Here is a 21,867-nt window from a genome sequence, read left to right as displayed (position 1 = left end):
AGCTTACTCCAAACCAATGGCTTCCTGTAACTTTTCTTTAATAATTATCAGATATTGGCCCACATGATTATGGAGGCTGAGAAGTCCCATGATCTGCCATCTGCAAGCTATAGGCCCAAGAAATCCAATGTTATAGACTCCAAACCAGTCCAAATGGCTAAGAACAGACAGCTTTGAAATCAAGAAAATGATGTACCAGGTCAGATAGAGTTAATTCAACTTCCTCCTCTTTGTCCCATTGAAGCCATCAGGGTATTGGAAATGCCCACTCACATTGGTGAGGGCAGATCTGCTTTACTCAGTCTACCAATGCATATGCTAATTTCTTCCAAAAACCCTTATAAATCCACCCAGAAACAATGCCTGACCAGCTATCTGTAGCACTTAACTCAGTCAAGTGATTCATAAGATTAACACATTCTCCACATTATCAGAGAAAACATTGGACCTTTGGTTTGGGGGAATTGGCTTATTTCACTTAGCATGATATTCTCCACTTCCATCCATTTATCAGCAAATGCCATTATTTCATTCTTTATAGCTGAGTAATATTCCAGTGTGTGTGTGTGTGTGTGTGTGTATCACATTTTCTTTATCCATTTATCCTTTGGAGGACTCCTAAGTTATTTTCATAGCTTGGCTATTGTGAGTTGATATTCTCCAGTTCCATCTATTTATCAGCAAATGCCATTATTTCATTCTTCTTTATGGCTGAGTAATATTGCATTGTGTATATATGCCACATTTTCTTTATTTCTTTATCCATTTTTCTTTGAAGGACACCTAAGTTACTTCCATAGCTTGGCTATTGTGAGTTGAGCTGCTATAAACATTGATGTGGCTGTGTCACTGTAGTATGCAGTTTTTAAATCTATTGGATTAGCTAGAAGGAAATGAAGGGAAGCGATAAGGAAGGGGAATAGGAAAGACTTGTACTTGAATACATGACCAGGATAACTCTGTATCATTCACAATCAAAAGAGCAGAACCTAAATAGAATGTTATACTCTGTACATATAATTTGCCAAACTACATTCTACTGTCATGTATAACTAAAAAGAATATTTTTTTAAAAATCTAAAAAAGAAAAGCATCAAATACAAACACAGCCAGGTGTGGTCACACAAGCCTATAATCCCAGCGGCTCAGAAGACTGAGACAGGAAGATTGCAAGTTCAAAGCCAACCTCAGCAACTTACCGAGGTGCTAAGCAATTCAGTGAGACCTGTCTCTAAATAAAATACAGAAAAGGGATGGGGATGTAACTTAGTGGTTTAGTCCCCCTGAGTCCCATTACCAAAAAAAATTTTAAATGATAGTAAAACCCTTAACATACCAGCATTAAGTGGCACCATAAATAAATAAATAAATGTGAATGAGCTAAATTAAAAAAAAGATTAACATAATCTGTTCCCAAGCACAGGATCACAGCCACGGGGATCCTTACATCTGGAGTCTCCAAGTCCTGGGCCTATTAAATAATTCCCTCTCTAGTCACTAAACATGAAATGTGTAATTCACATGAGTTGACATCTCAAGAGCTTCATTTACTCCTTTAAGGTTCCCTCAAGTGGAGAGAGGGTATAGTTCTACCAAAAAACTGTTTTATAATAGAAAAAAAAAAAATGTTATATGATTCATCTGAATCATTTCTCAAATTTTATTTGATTCATATGTACTGAGCTCTCATATACCAGGCATCTAGGATGATTTTTTAAAAAGAAGGGAAGTAAAACAGGATCATTATGAAAACAGAAAAGTTTAAGGAAAAAAGGGTGTAAGCCAGGTGCAGTGGCACACACCTGTAATCCCAGCTACTCAGGAGGCTGAGGCACAAGAATTGCACATTCAAGGCCAGCCTCAGCAATTTAGCAAGACCCCTGCCTGAAAATAAAGGTTAAAAAGTGCTGGGAATGCTGCTTGGTGGCAGAGCACTCTTGGGTCAAGTCCCCAGTACCACAAAAAAAGGGGTTTTAATCATGTGTATCCTTAATAATCATTACTAACATGCATATTTCCAAATGCAGTTCTAAAATGTTATACCTGTCTGCCTTAGAGCTAACTTGCTTTATAACTATTTAGGTACACTTACACACATCAGTCATCATTAATGCTGCATATTCATTCAACAGCTAAGAATTGCTGCCCCCATTATTTTCCTGATCTTCACAATAACCCATTTTAGGGAGAATAAAGTTTGAAGCTAAGATTAGTTAAGCTTATGCCAAAGGTTGCATACTGAACAAGTGATAGGTAGATCAAGGATCTGAAACCTAGCAGACTGAAGAGCTGATCTAGAATTCCTTTCTAGACTCAGTTGCATCCATTGCCTTTTGGTCATTCTTAGGTCATTCCTGTTGCGACTGTTTATTAAAACCTAGAGTGGTCTGCTTCTCATCTATCAAGACCTAGGAAGCTGGGTGCAGGCGCACATGCCTGTAATCCCAGCAGTTTGGGAGGCTGAGGCAGGAGGATCACGAGTTCAAACCCAGCCTCAGCAATTTAGCAAGGCCCTGAGCAACTCAGGGAGACCCTGTTTCTATAAAATATTTAAAAAGGGCTGGGGATGTGGCTCAGTGATTAAGCACCCCTGGGTTCAATCCCTGGAACCACAAAAAAAAAGACCTAGGAATCCATGCTGGATATGGTGGCATATGCCTATAATGCCAGCAATTTGGGACTGAGGCAGGAGAATCACAAGTTCAAATCCAGCCTCAGAAACTTAGTGAGACCCTAAGCAACTCAGCAAGACCCTGTTTCAAAAAAAGGGCTGGGGATGTATTTCAGTGGTAAAGTGCCCCTGAGTTAAATTGCCAGTACCAAAATATAAGAGTAAAATATAAAATATATATTTTATATAAATATATGAAATATAATATTTAAATATAAATATAACATATAAAGTAAATAAATGTTTAATAATTATACATGTGAGGCTGGAGTTGCAGCTCAATGGTGGAGTGCTGGCCTAGCACATGTGAGGCCCTGGGTTCGATCCTCACTACCACATAAAGATACGTAAATAAAATAAAGGTATTATGTCCACCTACAACTAAAAAGCATTTTAAAAAATAATAATTATATGTGTTTGTGTGAATATTTTTTTTTTAACTTAAAGAAGAACCCTGGTCTTCACTCTGGCCAGGGCCCAACACACCTGGGAATCAGTGCCTCCCAGCCACCCATGGTCCCCAGCCCAGATGCTCATCCACCCGCTGCCCTGACACACATGGGCTTCTGCCCAAAAGGAGACGAAAGAGCTGTTTGGGCTTCAGAATCAGATGGTGAAGTTATTAATTAATAATGCTCTGGAGGACTTTAGAGTCCTTAAATGATGGTCCAGTGCACTGAGATGGCCGGTATGGCTCAACGCTTTGATCGCACAGCACCTCCCCAGGCTGTGGTCTCAGGGAGAGGCCAGTGGGACAGGTGGTAGAAAAGAGATAGAGTGAGCTATTTGTTAGTACCCTCATCTGGCCGTCAAACTGGGAGTAGCAGCTATTCTGTGCCACGAGCATTGGACCACGCCCTCCACAGAGAACCAGGGCTGCTAGGACCCCTTTACCCTTGCAGGTGGCACGTAGTAGAGTTGCATATCACTATTTGTTGAATAGAATGAACTTCCCCCTCATGCCCCTCTGCAAAACACATGTGTGACCCATTTTAGAGATGAGGATGTGCTCAAGTAAATTGCTTGAGGCAATCAGCCCAAATTCACCAAGCTAGAGAGTGGCAGAAGCTCTTCATAGGAACTTCCTCTGGGTTTGCAGAACACAAAGGCTTCTAGGTCCCTGGAAAATTGTGAGGGGTATTTTGAAATGACAGTATTTTGAAATGGCTTTGCTCCCTGATTGGACAATGGATGGGTTCAAGAGACTACTTCAACCTGCTCTATTTATTAAATCAAAAAAAAAAAAAAAAATTGAGTTTGGAGGGCCAAGAAACCTGGGCTTGGGGCTTGATGTATGTCCTCATTAATCACCTGCCTCAAACCTATATAGTAAAGTGCTGTTGATGACTTCCATGTTTCCCAGGAGGGGCGGTGGCTCAGAGCAGTTCAGCAGCTCCATCACCCCACTCCAGAGCTCTTTGGTCCTATCCGAACTAGCCATTCACTTTTAGCTAGTCACAGTCAAGCCAGGAGGAAATCCACCCACAAAACAAAACTTTAACCCTTAGTATCCATGCAAATAGCATCACCACCTCCACCACCCCTGCCTTGCTCCGAGAAACCTAAGAGTACCAGAAAAGGGGACAAGGCTGAATATCTCCCTGCTGTGTCCTGCAAACTAAGCCAGGTGAGGCCCAACCTCCCTACAAGTGCCCCGTCTTGGAGCCTGCTGCAGTGGTGCACCCCTGTAATCCCAGCTGCTCAGGAGGCTGAAGCAAGAGGATCAAGTTAAAGCCAGACTCAGCAACTTAGCAAGGCCCTAAGCAACTCAGTCTCAAAATAAAATATATTAAGGGCTGGGGATGTGGCTCAGTGGTTAAGCACCCCTGAGTTCAATCCCTGCTACCAAAATAAAAGTGCCCTTTTAGTGCCCCTCCTTAGCCAGCCCATCACCCAGCAGGAGTTGGCAGAGGCTGGAGGGCACTGCCATGAGATGGCTCCTTGCTCTCTACCCAGAAAGGTACCAGGCCTGAAGCAGAGCCAGACAGGACCTGGAACTCCATTCAAATTGCAAGTGACAGTGACTAAGCACCTTTTCTTCCTGCTCAAGGGAAGCAGGCCTGGCAAGTCTTGGCTGGGCTCCAATACTGGCACTAACCTCTCAGAAGTGCCCTGCCCTCGCCTTCCTCAGGCCTTCTGGGATGACTCAGAGTGTCAACAATGCAATCTGGGCTTGGGTTTGGGATTGGACAAGGACACACAGGGTCCTGTCTGCAGTAGCAACCAGGGGAAAAAAGAAAAAAACTTTCCTGGAAGCTCCCTGCTGACTGGAGTGAAAGTGCAAATGTTGTTCTTTACAGTATAAAAGCAAAAGCAAACAAATGTTCTGATGAAAAAGGGACAGGTTGACCTCCCTCTGCATCAACAGTAATACTAGGGTAGAAAAGAGTAGGAATTAAAAAGCGAGATAAACCAGCAAGATGGGCAGCATGTTCATGTAAAATATTTACATAGATAAGTAGAAAAAAAATAAGACTTTAAGGAAATAATTGAAAAATCAGTGGTGACTTCTGGATGCTGGAGGGCATGGAACGATAATGGTTTCTTTTCCTTTTTTTTTTTCCTCTTTTGTACCAAGGATTGAGTCCAGGGGTGCTTAACCACTGAGCCACATCCCCAGCCCTTTTTATATATTTATTTTGAGACAGGGTCTCGCTAAGTTGCTTAGAGCCTCACTAAATTGCTGAGGCTGGCAATGAATTTGCAATCCTCATGCCTCAGCCTTCCAAACTGCTGGGATTACAGATCCAACTGAATAATAAACTAGTTTTCTTGTGTGCACAGGAGATTAACAGATTTGTTTCAAGGTATTGGCTACTCCATTTGGGGGTAAATTGGAAAACTTCAAGCTGGTGGGGCAAGTTGGAAATCTTCAAGGCAGATTGGACTCTTGGCCCTAGGGAAGCTGTATTCCACAAAGGAATTTTTTCCTTTACAACCTCTCAAGAGGGTGAATCAGGTCCACCCAGATTATTTTTATGATCTCCTTTACTTAAAATCAACTGATTATGGATTTTAATCACATCTACAAAATTACCCCCCACCCCCTGCATTTTTGTTACTGAGGATTGAACCCAGGGGCACTTTACTCCTTAGGTACATCCCCAGGCTTTGTTATTTTTTTATTTTGAGACAGGGTCTCCCTAAATTGCTGAGGCTGGCCTCAAACTAGGAATCCTCCTACCTTAGCCTCCAGAGTCACTGGGATTACAGTCACTGGGATTACCATGCCACTGAATTCAGCACATCTACAAAATTCTACCACAGCAACACCTAGATTAGTGTTGGATTGAATAACTGGGAACACACAGACTAGGCAAACTAATTCTTAAGATTGACCACAAACTGGGCGTTGTGGCATTCATCTGTAATCCCAATGACATGGGAGGCTGAGGCAAGAGGATTACAAATTCAAGATCAGCTTTAGCAATTTAGGCCCTGAGCAATTTAGGGAGACCCAGTCTCAAAAAATATAAATGGGCCATTAGGGATGTGGCAGAGTGGTTAATCACCCCTGGGTTCAATCCCTGCTATCAAAAAAAAAAAAAAAGTGCCCTTTTAGTGCCCCTCCTTAGCAGCTCATCACCCAACAGGAGTTGGCAACGGCTGCAGGGCACTGCCATGAGATGGCTCCTTGCTCTCTACTCAGAAAGGTACCAGACAGGACCCAGCCCTCCATTCAAATTGCAAGTTACAGTGACTAAGCACCTCTTCTTCCTGCTCAAGGAAAGCGGGCCTGGCAAGTCTTGGCTGGGCTCTGATACTGGCACTAACCTGGGTTAAAGCCTAGTACCAAAAAGAGAGAGAGAGAGAGAGAGTGCAAGAGAGAAAGATAATTAGAAACTAAGTTTACACACATCGATGTTCAAAGCAGCATTATTCATAATATCAAAACGACCCAGGACTGGGGCTGTAGCTCAGTGGTAGAGTGCTTTACGAAGCACGTGTGAGGCACTGGGTTTGATCCTCAGCACCACATAAGAATGAATAAATGAGGGCTGGGGATGTGGCTCAAGCGGTAGTGAGCTCGCCTGGTATGCGTGCGGCCTGGGTTCGATCCTCAGCACCACATACACACAAAGATGTTGTGTCCGCCAAAAATTAAACAATAAAAATAAATAAAAATTATAAAAAAAAAGAATGAATAAATGAAATAAAGGTATCATGTCCATCTACATCTATAAATAAATAAATAAATAAGTTAAAAAAGAAAAAAAAAACCAAATGCCCATCAACTGTCAAACAACAAATGGTATACTCATACAATGGTATGTTATTCATCAATAAAAAAGAATAAAGTACTAAGCCATTCTGCAACATAAATGAACATTGAAAACATCCTACTCCACTGAATGAAAGAAGCCAGACACAACCTGAGACCGGAGTGATGTTACCTCAGGTAGATGCTGTCAGAATTGAATTGAATTAGGAGATCCCAGCTGGTGTCTGCTGCAGAATTGCTTAATGAGGAGATATGGCCATACATTTTGGTGACCAGGAGTCACAGAAATATTGTATTGTACTGAGAGTATAAGAATAGGAAAGTTGCCAGGCTTGGTGGGGCACACTTTTCCTTTCCTTTTCTAAGTTAGCAATACTGCGGTGTTGCAAGGAATCCAACACGTGCTCACAAGTAGCCTGGCAAGGCTAACTCGAAAAGCTACAGAACAGAGTCTAGCAAGCAAGCACACTTGGGCTGGCAGTCCCCCTGGGTTTATCCCTAACTCAGCACCGCCCCTTGCTCTGATACGAGGAGCTGGGAGTTACGATCTCCGCCATTGGCTAGCTAATTTTAAAATTGGGGCGGGCAAAGGGAAGGACTCTAGTTAAAATGGCCCTGATTGGATACAGGTTCGGGAGCTCAAAATGCCTACAGTGGATCTTACATCCCAATTAAGACTAAGCGCAATATTTTGAAAATGGACCACCAGACTTTCTATTTCTCCCATCTATCCCCTAATACCCAAAGTCACTGAATTGTACCCTTTAAAAAGGTAAATTTCACCAGGTACAGTGGTGCACACCTGTAATCCCAGCAACTTGGGAGGCTAAGGCAGGAGGATCACAAGTTCCAGACCAGCCTCGCAACTTACAGAAACCCTGTCTCAAAATGGAAATTAAAAGGACTGAAGATGAGCCAGGGCAGTGGTGCACGCCTGTAATCCCAGTGGCTCGGGAAGATGAGGCAGGAGGATCGCCAGTTCAAAGACAGCCTCAGCGATTTAGTGAGGCACTAAGCAACTCAGTGAGACCCTGTCTCTAATAAAATATAAAATAGGGCTGGGGATGTGGCTCAGTGGTCGGGTGCCCCTGAGTTCAATCCTTGGTAACCCCCACTCCAAAAAAAAAAAAAAGGACTGAAGGTGAAGCTCAGTGATAGAATCCCTCTGAATTCAATCCCTAATGGTGGAAGGGGAAAAAAGGGAACCCATTTCATGATGTGTTATCATATGTCAATTTTAAAAAATAAAGTCAGCACAAGAGGAAGTCAAGAAACAAGAAAGCCTTGTGTGCTTGGTTGAACTGGCTCCCAGGAAAGTCCCAGGAAAGAGACCACAGAGAGACTCTCTAGTGTCTCTGGGCTCCCTTTCCCACCCTTTCCTCCCTTGAATGAGACTCCCACTGAAAGACCCGCCGATTCCCTGTCCAAGAAAGACGCACGAGGCACTGGCTGCAAACGCAAGAGGTGATTTATTGCTACACAGGCGCCTGCGGGTGCTCAGCGAAACCTCAGCCGGAGCTTCGGTGAACTGGCACACCGGGCTTTGGGGTACAGATCTTTTATAGGGTACAGTGGTCAGTTTCCCTCCTAGCACAGTAACAGGTATCTCATTGGCTCTTTTGAATCCAGCATATAGGTCACTTAAAGGGTAAACTTGTTTTTCCTATAGGTTCCTGGAAAAACCACATAAAAACCATTTGTTATTCATTGTATGGTTTTTCATTGTATGATCCCGTTTGCCCAACCGTGCCGGCTCCTTTCCCAACCATCCTGTCCTTTCTTAATCGTTTACACTTAACTGATTTTCTGAAAAATACATCTGACGTCTGTGCAGGTGCGGAAGCAAGCCCTGGTGATTTATTACTGGGCCTAAAGTTATTGGGCTGGGGTCTTTCATTCCCCCCTTTTTCTTTATCATGGATAGAATCTTATATCCATTGTCCTGCTTGCTCAGGTTCTTGGATTAAGCTCGTTTGTGACCCTGTCTGTTGTTGAAGCAACTGGTATTGCTGAGTAAGGACCATAGTCTGGATTACAGAAAGTCTTTCTTTTATAAACTGCACCAATCTATTGAGTATGCAGGGTCCAAACGTCAGGATTATCAGCAAAATAATTAAAGGTCCCGCTCTGGTGGATAGCAAAGTAGTTAACCATGGGGATTTGTTAAACCAATGTTCAAACCATCCTTGTTGTGCTTCAAAATTTTTTTTTTGCCTTTTTGCCAACCTTTTAGTGACTTTCTCCATAGTTTCCCGGACCACCCCCTTATGGTCAGCATAAAAACAACACTGTTTCTTTAAAACCATACAGAGACCATCTTTCCTAAGGAATCACAGATTTAATCCCCTCCTATTTTGTAGCACGACTTCTGCGAGGGAAGAGAGAGATTTCTCTAAGGCAGTGATAGACTTGGTCACTTGATATTAGACCCCTGATTTATCTAACTACACTGACTACCTAACTTTAAATCTGGCTTCATTTTTTTTTTTTCCCCTAATTTGGGAACTCCTTACTGCTGTGAGGAAGGGGGACGAAGAGAATCTTTCTGGCTTCTTCAGGCTGAAAAGGGACGGCGTGGGGCAAGCAGTTTGGAGTCCCCCTTAAAAATATCGGGTCTATCGAGTGGTCCATGATGAAAGTCTAATTGAGAAGTAATAGGTTGGAGGGCCATTTGAGTGATGGGTGGTCTATAAGAGAAACAAGAACTTATTAGTACTGGAACCATATTGATGCAGTAATAAATGCCACAGCACAGAAATATGCCAATGAATATAATGGCCAAGACAAAGATTAACAATGTTTTTCATCAGGCAGTACCAGGAACTAGGAGCTAGTATATTGTTTCCACGAAAAAGTTGCTGAGGACATGGCTTCCATCTGAGCAGGTAAATCTTTAAGGATATTTGTCACATTGTCAGAAATGTCAGGGATGTCAACACAACAACTAACATGTAGGGTTACAGATGTCTTTTCCTTTAAGATATAGTTTAATAATTTAATGCCATCTGATCCTGCAAAATCCTTTTACTAGTATGACCTCTGTGTCTAATAGAGAAATCTTTAATTCTGCTACTTAGGGCTGGATAACCATATTAGCAAACATCAAGCCTACCTGCGTTGGCTAGAAATAAAGGCCTTAGACTAAAACTACTCTAGCAGTCCCTTTGACAGTTATCAGGCATTTCTGTCTAAGAATCTCTTTTGTAGCCTCCAGTCTACTTATTTATGGAAGTTACATTTAACTATTATTATCATTTAAGATGTCCAGGAACAGCTGTGCTTTGGCTTTGACTGTCTTTGCTAAGTGTTTAAGATGAAGCAAGTCAAACTGACTTTTGTTTCTACCTATTGTTTACAGTCAGCTGAGTTATCCTGGGAGTCCTCGGGAACTTCATAGCAGCTTTTCAGTTCTGCTAGTGCCATTTGCGCTAGGATGGGTCCAGGCCTTGCTTGACCATATGGCTTCCCTCAGAAGCATCAGGGATGTCTTCCTTTTTTAATGACCCTCCTCTTTACAGCAAATGCACCGATTGGCTTTCTGTCCTCCACTGGTCTCATTAATCTCCCTGCTCAGGAGGTTATGTGGCCTAGAGTTGCTGAGCCCTTTGGAGAAGTCCCCTATTCCCTGATTCAGACTGACTCAGAGGGCAAGAGCCAAATATTGGGTTTTTTTGGCCCTTTTAATTTAACTAATTTTAAAAACTTGATCTTAAACATCCAGCAAATAAGTTAACAGCCTTATATTAAGAGCACTGGGCTTTAATGTCTATCTCTTTATCCTGTAGGTGATAACTCCTTATCTTATGTTGACCCAGGTTGTGTTCTTAAAGCAATATCTCTTTAAAACATTAACAGGCAATCCTTAAACCATCTATAAGCAAACTACAAAACAAAACTAGCTAGGGTAAAAACATATTTAGCTTATATAATAGCTACCTTGAATTCTGGCAGGGTTATACATCATAATTTCCTGTTTGAGATCCTAGTAATCTTGGCAAAAACCTACTTTTGGACACAACTTTAACTGTACTGAAATCTGGCTTACTTCTTTTATAGCCACTTTCACATGTAGTGAGATGGGACAGAGCCTTATCTCAAGTAAGGCAGGGCTCTTTATAAATCTCAAGTACTATAGTTCTGAAGCTGATCATTTTACAAAGTTTACATAAATTGTTGTTCAAGTTTACATGAACTTTAGCTAACACAACATAATATCACACTTAAAACATGAATTAAAGGCTGAAAGCTTTTAACCTCTTGTAGAAAAGTAGTAATGTACTTTTGTGTTTTGCAATAAAACCTTCACACAGATTAGGCTCTTATTAACTTAAAAATACATAAATTGTATCTTAGAGTAGAAAGTAACATGGAACAGTACATATCTTATTGATAACAAGTTCAGTTATAGAACACAAATGATATAATTGAATCTCTAACATGTTTTTTTTTTTAAGCCTAAAATTACCATACAACTTTAGAACACCAGCTTGATATAATGTTCTTTTGAAGCTTCTACCTTACAGACTTGTATACCTGGAAGATATGAACACATTAATAACACCATAATTACATAAACCTCCTTTTGTTCACATTTTGAAACAATACTTGTAAACTTTTAAATTTAAGCAGAGTTAACATTTTATTAGGGCCTTTTTGAACACCTAGAGAAACTTATAAGCTTAATTTTGAGGACATCTTTATTTTTATCTGTTTACCCAATCTAAATTGAACAGTTTGAATCACGTGAATTAAAGATATTTGGATCTATTTTTAATTTTTTTTTTTTTTATGAGCGCTCCTCATCTGTCAATTGTTATATCACTGCAGGATATATGGACATATACACATACAGACATACCGACATATAACACATAACAAGAGTGTGCACACATAACAATTAATAAAGGCCTCGTAGCTTTTCGCAGATGAAATCTCCATTGCAATGTTTTTGTGTTTTTTTTTTTTTTTTTTTTTTTTTTTTAAAACTTCACTGATCAGAAAAACATTAACCTAGGTCTGCAGGATCAGAATCACGAGCTCAAAAAAATACAGAATCTAAGAAAAAACAAGAGTCCTAAAAAAAAGATGACTGGCCAGTAGTTAGTAAATACCATACAATTTACTTCAAGTTATATTTCCAGGTTTAGATGTTGAAAATTATGATACAAATTTAAGAAGTAATTCCCAAAATTTAAAATTTTATATCTTTTTACATTAGAAAAACTTGTTCACATAAAACTGGAAATAGGACCTCTACCATCAGAAGAAATTTCTTTAGTACCTCTAAGCCACTTTGCTTGTTCTAAAGTTCCTAAAGTAGCATTGAGTTACATTAAATTTGCTCACACACTACCATATATATCTGAAATTAAGCTTTGAAAATTTCTAAGACTATTGCTATTTAATTATCTAATGTCATTTTTATGAGCCAGACCAACGTTTTAATTTCTTTTCAGGCTACCCAGTTCAAAATTGAAACTCTTTAATTTTTTTATCCCAAGTATTTAAGTTTTCTAGCATGAACTATCTGAAATCAAACTAAACAATTGCTTAAACCCAACTTTTAACTGCAAGATAGTGCAATGCTTTAGAAACCCATTCAGATACCAGATTGTTACAATAAAAATTATTATTATTATTTTTTTTTTTTTTGGACACACATTTAACCTAGATTATCCCTAAGAAACAATCAGACAACCAGATAAGAAAATATCTCTCCAGGTTTTGAACTTTCATTTAATTATGACTCCCATCAGTGGCACCATAGACTTTCCCATGAGTGGACCAGATGTTTTCACGTAGGGGCAACTATAGGTGTAAAATCAAGGGTCTCAGTGTGACTGGCTTTACTGCATTCAGTGTCCCTTCTTTTTAAGTAAACAGAGGTGGTGTAATCCCTAAGATGTAGATAAGGACCCAGGGAACTCCCCAGAGCTAAATGGCTCTGGCAGCTGCTGGGAGTCCCTTAATCCTATCTTTCACCCATAGGATCAGTTCCTCCAGTTTGGTTTGACCTTAGGCATTAGGCATTTTTTTTTTCTTCTTAATTTTTACTGACTGGTTGTCTGCCCGATTTCGGACGTCCTGCCAATGGTCAAGGGTGAGACTCAAAGGAGTTGTTATGGATTGCCCCATGTTAGTCTTAGATGGAGTGAGAAAGTGCAAAGGCAAGAAGACAGACACAAATATCAGACTGGACACAGAGAACGCTGCGCGGCTCGAGCACAAACCGAACGTACCTGACGGATTAGGGAGAGGAGGGATACCGTCACCTCCGTCACCCACGAGTACAGTGTACTCTACAGAACATTGGAGGCCCCCCCAAGATGGGCCTCCCTGAGCCCCTGGGACGTCTCCCAGGGTGGCAGGGGAGAAGTCCGAGTTCGTCAACTCCTTCTCAAGCTGCCCAGAATACAGAGCAATTACGCGTAATCGTACAGACGCTGCGCATGAACAGATAACAAGATAACAACCAGACAGAGAGAGACACAAAATGACACGAACTGGCCAGCTTACCTCCCAGTGGTTATCGGGTGTTCCTCGGGCAGGGATCCGGATGGGGTTACAGGAGTTCTCCTGGCTGGCTCGCCAAATGAAAGACCCGCCGATTCCCTGTCCAAGAAAGACGCACGAGGCACTGGCTGCAAACGCAAGAGGTGATTTATTGCTACACAGGCGCCTGCGGGTGCTCAGCGAAACCTCAGCCGGAGCTTCGGTGAACTGGCACACCGGGCTTTGGGGTACAGATCTTTTATAGGGTACAGTGGTCAGTTTCCCTCCTAGCACAGTAACAGGTATCTCATTGGCTCTTTTGAATCCAGCATATAGGTCACTTAAAGGGTAAACTTGTTTTTCCTATAGGTTCCTGGAAAAACCACATAAAAACCATTTGTTATTCATTGTATGGTTTTTCATTGTATGATCCCGTTTGCCCAACCGTGCCGGCTCCTTTCCCAACCATCCTGTCCTTTCTTAATCGTTTACACTTAACTGATTTTCTGAAAAATACATCTGACGTCTGTGCAGGTGCGGAAGCAAGCCCTGGTGATTTATTACTGGGCCTAAAGTTATTGGGCTGGGGTCTTTCACCACCAGCCTAGTGCACAGTGCCCCAAAGTCTGCAGATGTCCTAGAGAAAAGGATCTGCAAAACCCTGCCATTTCTCTCCTCTCATTGCATTTTTTCCCCCTTATATTGGGGATTGAATCCAGGGCACTTAACTATTGAGCCATATCGCCAGCCCTTTTCATATTTTATTTTGAGACAGAGCCTAAATTGCTTAGGGCCTCCCTAAGTTGTGGAGGCTGGCTATGAACTTTTGATCCTCTTGCCTCAGCCTCCTGAGCCCCTGGGATTACAGGGGCTGTAATCCCAGGCCTACTGAGCCCTTTTTATTTTTTATTTTGAGAAAGGACCTTAGTTGTCCAGGCTGGCCTCAAACTTGTGATTCTCCTGCCTCAACCAAAAGGAATGGGCCACCTTGCCTGGCCATTCCACTTACCTTTTTTCCTGGTCACCAGGGTCCAATACCCTCCCCACCCCTACACTTCACTGCCTGAAGAAGTCATTTACTAGAACATGTTAGTGGTCTTTCAACCTTCCAGACCCAGACAGAGAATGGCCCCACAAATTTCTAACCCAGCACACAAGGCCAGGCATGATGGGAGAACCCAACCTCTGGGTTGCAAGAATAAACCCATTTTACAGATGTGGGAAAACTGAGGCTCAAGGAAGGATAAAGATCCAGCCACAGCCAAGTAGGCTCTGGATCCTCTCTCTGTTCTCTCCCCCAAGCCCACAATAAGATCTCACCAGTTAGTGGCAAAAGTTGACTGAGCCAGCAGAACCAGAATTTCTGGGGAGCTCTTTGCCAAATATGTATCCAGAGCCCTGGAAGGATTGCCACCCTCTGACCCAGTAGTTTCTCATTTAGAACTCTGGTTTAGGAGGTAATCCTGCAAAAGGACAAGGACAAAGGCAACAAAATTCAGGGTAGCATGTAATGGTGAAAAACTGGAAATAGTCCACTCATCTGTAGGAATAGTTAATAAATGAGGAAATAGCCCTATGACTGGACAATACACAGCTAGTAAAAGTGATGTCTTTAGCCAGGCACGGTGGCACACGACTGAAATCCAAGCAACTTGGGAGGCAGAGCCAGGAGGATCCCAAGTTCAAGGCCAGCTTCAGCAATTTAGTGAGGCTCTAAGCCACTTGGTGAGACCTATCTCAAAACAAAAAAAAATAAAAAGGGCCAAAAGTGTAGCTCAGTGATAAAGGACCCCTGGGTTCAATCCCTCGAACAACAACAACAAAAAAAGATGTCTGAAGAATTCAAAAATGCTAGTGTAAAAAATAGTATCTATTTGGTATGTATATATATAATTTTTTTTTCCCAAGGATTGAACCCAGAGGTCCCTTACCACAGAGCTACAATCTCAGCCCTTTTTATTTTATTTTGAGATAGGGTCTCACAAATGGTTTAGGGCCTCACTAAATTGCCAAGGCTGACCTTGAATTGGTGATCTTCCTTCCCAAATTGCTGGGATTACAGGCGTGCACCACCACACCCACTGCATTCTCTCTTGAATGTGTATCTACTTCTTAAGTAAACCTCTGTCTATGCCTTTGGTATGCTGAAATCCTTTTTTGTCACTTATGCCAAGAACCAAGACACCAGCCAGTCCTGAATCAAATTCCCCCTTCCCTGTGGGTACTCCTTGGGCCCTTCTCCTGAGACAATAACAATTATAATAAACAATATTCGTCAATTGAATAAATGACTTCTTTTCCTTGGAGATCTGAGGATTGAACCCAGGCCCTTGCACATGCTAGGCAAGCACCCTGCCATTGAGACACATCCCTAGCTCCGAACAAATGGTCTTTAACGGTGGTTCTCTTTGGGTGGAATCTTGCATGATTTTAGTTTAAGTTTAAATTTTCTGTATTTTTTAGGTTTTTACAATGAGTATGTTTTACTTTTTTTGTCTTGTTTGTTACTAGGGATTGAACCCAGGGGTGCTTAATCACTGAAATACATTCCCAGCTTCTTTTATGTTTCATTTTGAGACATGATCTTGCTAAATTGCAGAGGCCAGCCTTGAATTTATGATCCTCCTGCCTCAGCCTCCCAAATTGCAGGATTACAAGCATGCACCACTGTGCCTGGCTATATGTTTTACTTTTATAATTAGAAATTGAAATTGTTTAAAGAAATTGAAACAAATACAGAAAAATCAGAGCTTCTTATGAGTGAGTTGAACAAATAGTGTTCTTACCTCAAAAGAGACAAGCCTGCACAATCACCCCTCAAGGACTCATCTCAGGCCACTGCTGGCGGAGAGCCCTGGACCTGAGTCAAAGGAAGTGTCCCAAGGATATAAAAGTTAGTGTCTGCTGCACTGCGAGCCCTGTGCTGGCTTGGGGCTCACAGCATCCAGCCCAGGCGTGCCCCGGGAACACACACACATGGACCCAGCCCTGCCAAAGCGATGCCCAGCCCTGTCACTCAGGAACGCAGCTGCTCGGGGCCATTCACGCCTCATCGATGCCCACTTGGTGTTCAGCGGACGGCAGACATGCCGGGGCACATCAGAGTAGCTTTGTCCTGAGTTGCATGCAGATAGCCACGCAAGGGCAAGGGCACCCACACAGCCCGGGGCTTTGCTCTCAACCCAAAAACCTCCCAGGCAGCAGCCTGGCTTATGAAATCCAGGCACAGCTTTACATAATCGTGGGAAATGAAAAGAAAAAGTACATTCATACAAATGCACCCCCACCAACCTCAATAATGTTTTCAAGATGGAATTTTATTTTCCTTTCTTTTTTTTTTTTGATTATAAAAGCCAACTATGTTCATTGCCATTATATCCCAACAACAACAACAACAAAAAGAAATGGGCAAAGAAACTCAGGCCCACCCTCCCAAGTCCACCTTAGCTTGGAAACTATCTTTGTAGACTTTTTGCTTCGACCATATAAACGATACCCAAGTGCATAAATGTACACACGTGCTTTTATTTATTTATTTTTATTTTTGGTGGTACTGGGGAATTAAACCCAGGGATCCTCTACCACTGAGCTACACCCCAAACCCTATTTATTTTACTTTATTTTATTTTAATTTTTGTCCCAAGACAAGGTCTCGCTAGGTTGCCACGGCTGACCTCAAACTTGCAATCCTCCTGCCTCAGCCTCCTGTGTCACTGGGACTACAGGCATGTGCCACCAGGCTGGGCTTTTATTTTTTCTTGATAAAAAGGCTCTACCTCCTGTTCTGTCTCTCACTTTCACTCCCTTAACAATGTATCACCAGCTGGACACGGTGGCACACATCTGTAATACCAGCAGCTCCAGAGGCAGAGGCAAGAGGATTATGAGTTCAAAGCCAGCCTCAGCAATTTAGCAAGGTGCTACACAACTCAGTGAGACCCTGTCTCTAAATAAAATACAAAATAGGGCTGGGATGTGGCTCAGTGGTCAAGTGTCCCTGAGTTCAATCCCTGGTTAAAAAAAAAAAAAGTTTCATAGCCATCCCAGAATAGAGTGGTATGGTCTTTAAGAATTAATCAGTCCTTTGGGAAAGCACTGAACCTAAAGCTGCCCAGCTCCAGAAACCAAAGTCATAGCAGATTGGCCTGCAATTTTCGCTGGAGAGTTCCCAGAACCCCAACACAAGAGAGAGTCCTATTAACAATGCTGAGTCCTAGGCCCCATGACAGAGGCTAATTCAGGAAGTTTGATGCGGTATCCAAAGATCTGCATGATTTTTTTTTTTTTTTTGTTTGTTTGTTTGTTTGTTTTGTTTGGCACCAGGGATTGATCCCAGGGGTGCTTAACCCCTGAGCTGCATCCTCAGCCCTTTTTATATTTGATTTAGAGACGTCTCGCTGAGTTGCTTGGGGCCTCACCAAGTTGCTGAGGCTGGCTTTGAACTCACGATCCTCCTGCCTCAGCCTCCTGAGCGACTGGGATTATAACCATAGTGTCCAGATTGTGCGGAGGCTTTTGCTGCAAGAGCCTGGGCCTTCATGTCTTAGGGTGTGCCAGCCCTGGGGCTGACAGCAGAAAGAACTGGGCCTTGACTCTTCCCTGAGCCTTTGCCAAGGTCTGTGGACTCTGAGGAGGGCCAAAAAGGTGCTGTGATGATGCCACCAGCGATGTCCAGGGCAGGGCGAGACAGGGCGCAACAGGAGAGGGATCTAGGTATGTGTGCCAGTGTGAAAGAGGGTGAGTGTGAGCAAGTGTGAATGAGAGTGAATGCCTTGGGTGTGCACAGGAGAACACGAGACTGAGTGTGAGGATGTGCAAGGAAGTGCCCATGTTTGTGTCTGAGAATATGAGTGTATGTGTGTGTGTGTGTGTGTGTGTGACAATCCTAAAACCTGGGCTTCCTCACTCCTAGCCCAAGTGCAGCCCTTTCAGGTCCCCATAGGTTCCCCCAGAAGTGGCATCCATGCACCTGCATGGCCCTTCTCCCATCCCACTCACCCCTGCCCAGCCTGGCTAAATGGTCCTGGAATTTCCTGCTGAGGCATGCTCAGAATCCTCCTGTTCCACATTCCACCCCAGCAGGCTTTAGTCAGCACTGTCTAGTGCCCAAAGCCAATCTCCTGCCAATAACCAACTCGGTGGCAACGCTCAGCTACATGCCACCCCTCACTCCTATTTTCCTCTCAGGCGTGTGTTTGTGTGTGTGTGTATATGTGTGTGTAAAATATATATATATATATATATATATATATATATATATATATATATATATATTTAATTTAGAGACAGGTTCTCACTGAGTTGCTTAGGGCCTCGTTAAATTGCTGAGGCTGGCCTTGAACTTGAGATCCTCCTGCCTCAGCCTCCCCAGCCACTGGGATTACAGTCATGTGCCACCATGCTCAGCTCAAGTATGTATTGGTGATCCAAGAGGTCCTAGGGAGCCAGCTGTGGGGGACTCTCACAGAGTTCATTGCACCTTCCTGGCTCCTGGAGGGTGCTCTTTGCCCCAGGCACTTCATGGGTCCTGTGGGACAGCTCAGACTTCAGCATCTATCTCTGCTTTCAGGTTGCTGTGGCTTTTGTTGTCACCTGATGCTGACATCAGGATGTCTGTGCCACTTCCTATCCTCCAACAGAGCACCTTTGTGTCTCAACTTTCTAAAAGGCCAGAATGGAGGGCACCAGTTAGAGCAGACAGATTCCCTCCCTTGAGGTCTCTCTGATGCCTTCTATCCCTGGGTACAGATATGACACTTGCTGGCTGCATGACTTCAGGCTTATCATTTTATAGTCATACTTTCACTTTACATGCATTTATTGAGTGCCTGCTATGTGTGAATGACAATTCTCATCCCTGAGGATAGAGCCAGGGACAAGAGATCGCATCCTGGATCTCCTGGAGCTGATAATGCCTGTGGAGCTGGGCTCAGTGGTGCATGCCTACAATCCCAGCAACTTGGGAGGCTGAGATAGGAGGATCACAAGTTTGAGGATAGATTCAGCAACTTAGTGAGGTCTTAAGCAACTTAGACCCAGCTTCAAAATTAAAAAAAATAAAATAAAAATAAAGGGCTGGGGATGTACTCAGTGGTTAAGTGTTCTGACCCCCCAATTCCAATAATAATAACAACAACAACAACAACAACGATGATGATGCAGTTTGAAGGAGAATCCAGCAGAGTCTCCGGTCACATAAGGAGATAGAGGTGCTGCTCTAGATCCTGGCAACATACAAGCTGAGAGAAGAACTTTACTGGCTCAGGGAACAACAGATGTGAAACTTCTGGGAGGGAGAGAGGGGTTAATTTTGTTGTTGTTGTTGTTGTTTTATTTTCTGGTACTGGGAATTGAAGGGGGGTGGGGGCTTAACCACTGAACCACACCCCCAGCCCTTTAAAAAAACATTTTATTTAGAGACAGGATCTTGCTAAGTTGCTTAGGGACATGCTCAGTTGCTGAAGCTGGCTTTGAACTTACAAATCCTCCTGCCTCAGCTTCGCAAGCTGCTGGGTTTACTGTGTCCAGCAAGCTTGGTGGTTTTTGAATCCAGGGATGTTTTACCACTGAACTGTGTCCTTGGTCCTTTTCCTTCCTTTTTATTTTTCTTTTTTTAATTTTGAGGCAGGTCTCACTAAGTTGCTGAGGCTGGTCTCGAATTTGTGATCCTCCTGCCTCAGCCTTCTAAATTGCTGGGGTTACAGCTATGCATCACTGTAGTCAACGTGAACTTGATGTTTTTTAAGGAAAGGAAGAAGACTAGTGAGCTGGAATGGATGGGGTGGAGGGCACGAGAACAGGAAAATAGGAGAGGCTGGGGTGGGGGGCAGGGGCTGAATTTTATTTCAAAAGTGGAGGAGGATTGATGGGAGTATAAGTTGGGGGAAACCAGGAGTTTTCTCTGAAGACCATAGAGAAAGTGAATGGGAAAAGTGAAAGCTGAAAAAGGCTGAGGGTGTGAGGGGAGCAGAGCAAGATGGCAGCAGGAAATCAGGCAGGATCCAAGGTTGGCCTTTCAAGTGTCATGTGATTTAAAAGGTGTGCATGTCTGATTAAAGACCCAGGACCCAGGCACAGTGGAACTGCTGTGGACAAACAGAGTGTTGGTTCCCAAACTGACTTTAGGGAGGTTTAAGAACCATAAAATACGACTGAGATCCAGGATGAAGTGGGTGGGCCCCATTTTTGTGGAACCTCAGGATGAGAGGAAGCCCTCCTCCGGGTTCCAGAGTCCCATGGTGGGGTAGAATCATTTTTCTTTCCATCATTACTCTGTCCCCAGCGCCACAATGAATCCTGTACCCTCATCCGAGACTAGGGTAGGTGCAGAGAGGCCAGGAATAGTCCCATTAGGTAGGTAGATGGGGAAATTGAGGTTCGAAATAAGGAGCCACAGAGTTGGAAGCACAGAGCTTTCAAAATATTTCAGAATTAGCCTTTTTTACCAGTCATGCACTATCTAAGGGCAGAGGTAGCACCTGTCAGGACTGTCAGGGTGGCATGCCTAGGGGCCACATCACTTCAATCCAAGCCCACAATCCTTGCTAACCAGATGTCATGGGGCCAGCCTTTTTGGGCTGGACCAGCAGGAGCTAATTGCTATGGGATACCACACTTGGTGTCTAATTGGGCATGGGGGGGTGGTGAGGAACATCTAGGTGAGGGCTGGCCATTATCTCATGACCAGGGCTCTAGGTATGGGCTATGCAGAAAACACTGGGGGTCCCCAGGCTGGGCTGGCACTGATGCCTCTCTTGTCTCAGAGTTTCAGCCCTCTGCTCAGTCACCCTTTCGAGGGGCTTATCTTTGGTAAAATGGAGTATGTGGTTTCCATGAGACAGCATCTGTAGACACCCCTACTCTTGGGGTCTTCATCCCTCTAGGGACTATAAGATCTGGTAACAGCAAAGGTGGGTACTTCTGTCCCTACAGCCTTGCAGGCAAACCTAGTAATCTCTTTAAGAGTCAGCTGTGTTTCTAGATCTTAATAATCTGTGAAAAACGTGCCCCTAGTAATTTCTCAGTTACCATTAGCCAGTATTTTCAGTACTACTTCTAGTATCTTCTCATGCTCCAAATAAGGCCTGGGTCTTTCTTAGAGCTGAGGCTGATCTGCTGGGGCAGAGCCTGACACCCACCAGACCTGTGATCTTGATTGACCTTGCCATGTCTCAATTAGCTCATCTGTAAAGTGGGATTGCCAATGATTACCTCCTCTCTCCACCCAAGACTGGAGGAAAGAAAGCGCTTTGCGAGTCAAATAGCCAAACTCTGAGCCAAACCTAGAACCTGGAATGGTGCTGCTGGTGGCGGCCGTATTAGCGTGGGTGCAGATAAGTCCAGCAGAGAAGCTCAGCCTGTCACCCAGGGCCTAGCAGCCAGTAGGTGCCCAGAAAAGGTGGGGGAAGGCCGGGGGCGGGGCCGGCGTCGCCCGTCCGCCTCGGGTGATCAGCACCCGCCCCGCCCCATGGGCGGGTCCTAG

The 21,867-nt window shown here is 43.3% G+C and overlaps 1 long non-coding RNA gene across 1 annotated transcript; it reads right to left on the bottom strand.

Annotated features, from left to right (window-relative positions):
- Positions 1-8,343: 8,343 nt before the first annotated feature.
- On the bottom strand, positions 8,344-13,975 carry LOC131424477 (uncharacterized). Its single transcript, XR_009227571.1, has 2 exons — positions 9,407-13,975; positions 8,344-8,566 (listed from the first exon to the last, which is right to left on the bottom strand). It is a non-coding gene; the product is annotated as an uncharacterized LOC131424477 (long non-coding RNA).
- Positions 13,976-21,867: the final 7,892 nt, after the last annotated feature.

This window comes from Marmota monax, unplaced genomic scaffold, assembly GCF_021218885.2.
Source record: "Marmota monax isolate L192 unplaced genomic scaffold, Marmota_monax_Labrador192_F-V1.1 WCK01_AAM20220418_F8-fsc00042, whole genome shotgun sequence".
NCBI classification, from domain to species: Eukaryota; Metazoa; Chordata; class Mammalia; order Rodentia; family Sciuridae; genus Marmota; species Marmota monax.
The sequence above is the reverse complement of the archived record's forward strand: the minus strand, read 5'-3'. Positions and strand labels throughout refer to the sequence as shown.